At 54.1% G+C, this 6,378-nt stretch overlaps 1 protein-coding gene across 2 annotated transcripts in view; it reads left to right on the top strand.

Moving 5' to 3' along the window:
• The first annotated feature begins 867 nt into the window (after positions 1-867).
• The window catches only part of ST3GAL2 (ST3 beta-galactoside alpha-2,3-sialyltransferase 2), a 125,107-nt gene continuing 119,596 nt past the window's right edge, over positions 868-6,378 (top strand). For both annotated transcript variants that reach the window (XM_019505812.1, XM_019505813.1), the window contains exon 1: positions 868-1,011. The gene's annotated coding sequence lies outside the window, so the exon portion shown is untranslated. The remainder of the gene's footprint in view (positions 1,012-6,378) is intronic.

Genomic DNA, 6,378 nt, shown 5'->3' with positions numbered 1-6,378 from the left:
CGGCCCGTCTCAGGGCAGGTCCCCGCGAGGCTGAGGCCGCTCCCGTGCTGCCGGCGGCGGAGGCGGGAGGGTCGGGGACCCGAAGGGGCTCTGCCCCACAGCCCCAGACTGCGGCACCTGGCTTCGGGTCAGCTCCGGCTGTGTTAATTGCTGCTACTCCCCCCCGCTCGTCCCGAGTGCCTCCGCCGGGGGCTGCCCCTGGGGCTTTGTCATCGCCCCCACCCCGCCTCGTGCCCGGGCCGGCGCTGGTTGTGGTGCGGGGGCGACTAACGGGACGTTGAGGGAAAGTCTCGCCCGGGAGTGGGGCCAACTTGTGACTTGGCCTCTACTCCCGGGGAGATCCGCTCTGAACACAGGTCCGGGAATAGGGACCAGCTCGGTCTCCTGCCGCCACCGCGGCTGAGGCCGGGCAAGTCCCCAGCCGCAGCGCGGCCAGCCCCGGTCGCGAGGGGCGCGGGCTGGGGCCGGGGCCGGAGCCAGACGCGCTGCAGCCCTGGGGGTGTGGGTCGCGCCGGGGGCAGCGCTGAGGCGCGGAGCGGTTCATCCGCGGACAGCCGCGCTGAGTCCCTGCAGCCCGGGACAACCGTCCGGCTGCGCAATGTACTATGGGACACGAGTCCCCGCTCGCTCATACCTCCGCCGAGCTTAGAGCAGCACAAAAGCCCGCGGACAGCAAGGCCCGGCAGCCCCTGCGCGCCCCCGGGGGCCGACGGGAGCTGTAGTCCCCGGGCAGGGGCCGCTGCGGATGGCGGGGTGGGTCTCAGCCCCGAGTGCACCACAACTCCCAGCCGCCCCTGCGGCCCCCACCACTCCAGTGCAATCTCGGCCGGCTGCTGGCGCTGGGGCGGCACCGGCTGGAGCGGGGATGCAATGGTCGGGGGCGGGTGAAAAGGCGGCGGCTGCGGGGCTTTGTGGCGGAGCGGAGCGGAGCTGGGTTGGGATCGCGGCCGCGGTTCCCCGCCGCGCCGCGCCCTGCAGGATGCCCAGCTCGGGCTCCCGGAGCGCAGGCAGGTAGCGAGCGAGCGGGTACATCCTTTCAGGGCGCGATGAGTGCGGGCGCTGCTGGGTGGGAGCCGCGCCGAGCCGCCGGGCGATCCCCTCGGAGCCCCGCAGCCGCCCTCGCCGCGTCCGGGCTGTGGAGCGGGAGTGCCCCACGCGGGACCCGCGAGTCTCGGTGGCAGACGGCGCTTTCTTGGATGCCTGTGGGGCCCGTTACAAGCCCCTGCCCTGCGGCGCGGGGCCTCCTCCGACCGCCTGCCGGCCTTGTCAGGGGGCCTTCCCCGCCCTCCTGCCCTTGCCGCCAGGCTGCCTGCGGGCACGGCGGGGCTGCCCTTGCCGAGGCTCTGGCCGTGCCTCCGGGAGAGGTTAGGCGCGGGAGCGTGGCCCGCCAGCCGCAGGGAGAAGGGGCTGTCAGCAAGAGCCTTGGAGGAGGAGGGGGCTGTTCCAAGTCTTGCATGGGACGGCTGTAGGCTGAGCCCTGGGGAGCAGAGTTGCTGGCTCCTTCGTCTTCCTTGCTGTGCTGGGCAGTCCCGCGCCTCACAGCATCCAGCCACTTTGGTACTCAAGTTGCTCAACTGGCCAGTCATTTGGCCGTGGCTCCCTGCTTGGCCTGGGCTGTGGGGTCTTCCTAGCCAATGCCCCCCTGAGGCTGGGGAAGGCTGCGCCATGGGCATTATTCAGCTTTGGTAGTTCATTTTGTAGAAGCAGGACAGGACACTTTGTAAAGCAGGTTTCCCTGGTTTACCTACAGCAGGTGAGGTGATGGTGTCATGTCTCTGCTGTGTCAAGGTTGACACACAACTGATATAGAGTTCAGATTTTGGCTTGTATGGGATGGTTGGAAAAGGGATGATCCTGCCTCAGGCAGGGGGCAGAACTAGATGAGCTCTAGAGCTCCCCTCCAGCCCTGCTCCCTAGGATTCCATTACAAGCCAGAAGGGAATCCTGTTCTAAAAGCGGAGCTGGCCAAGCTGTAGAGAAAGCTACCCCTCCTCCAAAAAATAAATAAATAAATAAAGGCGAGAAGTTTGCCAGCGAGAGTCAGTTGTTCTTGGAACCTGGCAAGCAGCTTTGCAGAGCAAAGAGGGCTCTTCTCTGTGGTGTGGAAGGTGCTCTTCTCAAAGTTCTCTCTCAAAGCTTTAGTGGTGTCTCTCTTGTTCTGAACTTGGTAGCAGGGCTCTAGAGAGAGCCCAGGCCCATGTGTGTGCATAAAGCCTAAAAGACGAGCTGAAAAATGTGCTGCAGTGCAGGTGATGGGACTTGAGTTCATCAGCAAGACAAATAACTGAGCTGACCAGGCAGGGACATGAACTGTACAAAGTTGGGTTTTTGGGGCACTTAACCTCATGCTCAAAACTACAAGTTCTCCCTTCTGACCATGTTTTAGCCCGCTCTCCAGGATTGATGTCTGGCTCCTCCCTTCTGCTTGAGCTTCATGAAAGTCATGTATGTGAAAGTGTGCAAGATGTGGTAGCACTCTGAAGTTGTGTACGCCTCACATACTTGCCCAGCTGCCTGCAATAGATTGTACTAAGGCTTTATTTTGAAGCATTCTTGGATAGTAGTATTCTGAATCGCAACCAAGCATTTCAGGGCCTGCTGAGTCTACAGTACCCCAACCGGATGCTAGTGTGATGAGTGAGTGGGTGCTGAGCTGCTTGAGAAATCATGATGTTATTGTCAGCCCTGCTGTAAATGGAGCTGAGTTGCCTGCAGAGGAAGAGTTAAACTGAGCAGACAGGAGGCTGGGCAAAGGTTTTTGCACTGGAAAGCATGGTGTGGTGCAAAGGAAGGTATAATCTGAGATGGTGACAAAGGATAGTGCAGCTAGTTTGAGGGGGCAATGGGATCTCATTTTACAGACTTTGCTCCTACTTCCCTATCTCTGTTCCCTAAATCTGCAAGTCTTCTCTTTCTTGTTTGGAGTCATAGCCAATTAGCAGAGTCGGCTGCAGCGGTCAGAGGCACTGATGGGGAAGCACAACTTAAAAGCTATGCAGTGTGCAGGAGTGAGCTGTCTTTATCAGAGCCAGATGTTCTGACTGCAAGCAGTGATTGTTTTCATAGATTCACAGAGTCAGAAGGGACATCAGTGGGCCATCTAGTCCGATTCCCCTGCCCCTGGCAGGCAAGAAAAGGGTCACCAACCCTGGAGTCATGTGATCCCAGCCAGGTACCTGTCCAGTCTCCTCTTGAAGACCCCCAAGGATGGGGCAAGCACCACCTCCCTTGGGAGCCCATTCTGGATTCTGGCAACCCTGACTGTGAAAAACTTTTTCCTAATGTCCAGCCTAAACCTTCTGTCTAGTAGCTTATGGCCATTGTCCCTTGTCATTCCAGGGGGTGCCCTGATGAACAGATAGTCTCCTACTTCACATTGCTCTCCCCTTATGAATTTGTATGCTGCTGCAAGGTCCCCTCTCAGCCTTCTCTTGGAGAGGCTGAAGAGGTTAAGGTCCCTTAGCCTTTCCTTGTAGGGGCTTCCCTGAAGGCCTCAAATCAGGCGAGTGGTCCTTCTTTGGACCCTCTCCAGGTTGTCTGCATCCCGCTTGAACGGCGGTATCCAGAACTGGACACAGTACTCCAGCTGCTGTCTGACCAGTGCCACACAGAGGGGGAGAATCACTTCCCTGGACCTGTTTGAAGCACCTACGGATGCACAACAAGGTGCAATTGGCTCTGCCAACTGCTTCATTGCATTGATGACTTGCATTCATCCTGGAGTCAACAGTGACTCCAACAGTGACTGTTGGGGGTAGGGGGGATGGAAATTGTTAACCTTGTAATCTGAGACTGGAGAGACTTCTGTCAGGTTAGTTGCAATCCTCTGTCTGTTTGTCTCTGTCCTTATACTACTTCTCTTAGTTGCTGACAGTATTTGCTGTTCCTGATGTTGCACTGCATCTGCCTGTCACAAATGCCTTTGTCTTGATCAAATTTACAAGGATCAAATGGAAAAGAGAGCCCTCACAATGTGATTCAAGTGCCAGAGCCTCAGATAAGGGGGAGGCGGTGCTGTTGCAAGCAATAATGTTGAGATCTGCGCTCCAATGTTGTCAGTTTAATAGGCTCAAAATTGGCAGTTTCCCAGCTTTATTAAAGTTTCCTGACTAGCCAAGGTGATGGAAATGGTTGGCCTATGCCCACTGCTGTTAATTAGAAAGACAGGTGTGTGGGGTATGGTTTCAGGGTGAAACGCTCTGCGTTGTGCTAGTTTCTATCCTTTGCACAAATGTATCCTGCTGTTTCCTCTGTGTAGAGACCTCCATCTCAGCTATAGGAGCCCTGCATATGGGAGAATCCTGTCTGGGAAGGCATTTCCTGTAGCCATAGCTCTGCCTGGGGCTCCTATATTTTCAGAATACAGTAAATGCACTGAGTCTCATGCCCCCAAGGAACAGGAACAGTAATAGCTTTGTCTTGCATCGGGATCAACTGCATAACACAGTGACTTGCTGAAGATCAGATGGTAAGTCAGTGGCCATCAGCAGTAAGACTTGGAGTTTGAATCTGACCTATCCAGCTGTTGAAGGGATGCTTCCTCTGCTGGTCAGCTGAAGTGATGTGTATTTCAGCTCACTGCTGCTCGGGGCCACTTTCTTTTGTGATGTCACTTCTTGGATGAACCATAGCTGCCTGCCTTACTGAACTGATTGGTACCCCACTGTCTGCAGATTTTTGCTGGCAATGGAATTGGGCAGGGTATAGTTGAGTGAGTTGCAGGTGCCTCAGATCCTCCATGACTGGCAGTCTGGGGTGAAGCGGGAGCCATCTTGTAAGATCAGCACATTTGCTCTTGAGCTCTTGGTGATCAAGTGAAAGAGAGCCTGCAATGTTGGTCTTGCAGGACTTTCTTAGACTGATAAGCTCTGGACCTTTCAGGCTTCTAAACAGCTGCATATGGTCTCAGGGCTGAAACCAGCATCCATATCAATTTTGCTTCACTAACAGCCTGCTAAAAGCTCTCAAAGGGTGGCAGCTTTGGTGGGGGGAGGGAAGGGGGTTAGGAGCTAGGAGTTTTAGTAACAGCTGGGCAACTTCGGATATATGTGTTGCCTGGTTCCTAGTAGGTCAACAGTTATGATAGTGGCACATGATGCAGTCCTACCTCTCTAGATGTACACAAGAAACTGTGGTTAGAAATGTCATTTCTAGACCACGTAACTGGCATAGCATTAAACACTATTTGACCTGATAGTCTTCTAGTGAAGACCAGCCCGCAAAACATTTTCAGGTTGGGACTTCTTTCCCCATAAGGATCTGGGAGAGAAATAAGGAATGTGTAAGTGAAGTGTGACACTTTGGTAAGTTAGAAGTAATGCAGAGAACAGAACTCTGCTAGCTTGGCTGCTGGTTTAATGTCATGTTGCCTTCCAGCAGTCTCTTGCTGCAGTATCAGGCAGCATATGTAAGCTGAGTAAGCTGGGTTGGTCATAGCTTTTAGGACCAAAATGGGCTACTGCAGCAGTCTTCCCTGTTCCCGTGCATATGACACCAGAAGGGGTTCCTGCATGGGTGAACTTTTGTTATTATTATCAAGCAGTGAATTATGCTGTTTTAGGGTGCTATGCAGATCTGATCCATTGGACTTTGCTATACTCCTTGAGCACATACTTCTTTCCCCATGTCACCCTGAAACAAAACAACTCAATGTGACCCATGACACACAGCATGCCATTTTACAGCCTTGTGTGCTACTGCAATAGGAGTGTTTTAATGGTGTGTATAGTGTCATTCCTCCACAGAACTACTTGTTTTCTGGTTATGTACCATTCCCATTATCAGTCTTTCGGTGGAAGTGATGGAAGGTCCATTACTCAGTCAAAGCATAAAAAACCCCCCAACAAACAAAAGTACAGCAGGGAATAATCCTGTAGTTCAGGGGGCTAAAATACAGGACCTCAAGTGTCTCTGTCTCTAAAGTGTATTAGCAAAGTCCTGTACAGCTTTCAGGACATATAGGAACAGGCACACACAGTCTCTCCTGTAGTCATCACTGGAGGGGTATTAAATCATAGGGATAAGGATGATCCTGCCTAAAGCAGGTGGTTGGACTAGATAACCTCTGGAGGTACTTTCCAGCCATGCTTCTCTCCAATTCTGTGAGAAGTCTACTCTTGCAGGACAAGACGGGGAATCTGGTTGTCATGCCAGATGACAAAGCCAACATATTTAATATTCTTTGCCTCTGTCTTCCTCAGTAAGGACCAGAACTGCCACCTCCCTGCTGGGCCCCCTTCGGGCCCTGGGGGAGGCTCACCTGGGCCTAGGGTGAGTGAGGATTTAGTTAGGGAGCTTCTGGAGGGGCTGGACGTTTTTAAGTCAGCCGGCCCGGATGATCTTCACCCTAGAGTCCTAAAGGAACTGGCTGGGGTCATT

Source organism: Gavialis gangeticus, unplaced genomic scaffold (assembly GCF_001723915.1).
Source record: "Gavialis gangeticus isolate Ggan-Ray unplaced genomic scaffold, GavGan_comp1, whole genome shotgun sequence".
Classification (NCBI taxonomy): Eukaryota; Metazoa; Chordata; order Crocodylia; family Gavialidae; genus Gavialis; species Gavialis gangeticus.
The sequence above is the reverse complement of the archived record's forward strand: the minus strand, read 5'-3'. Positions and strand labels throughout refer to the sequence as shown.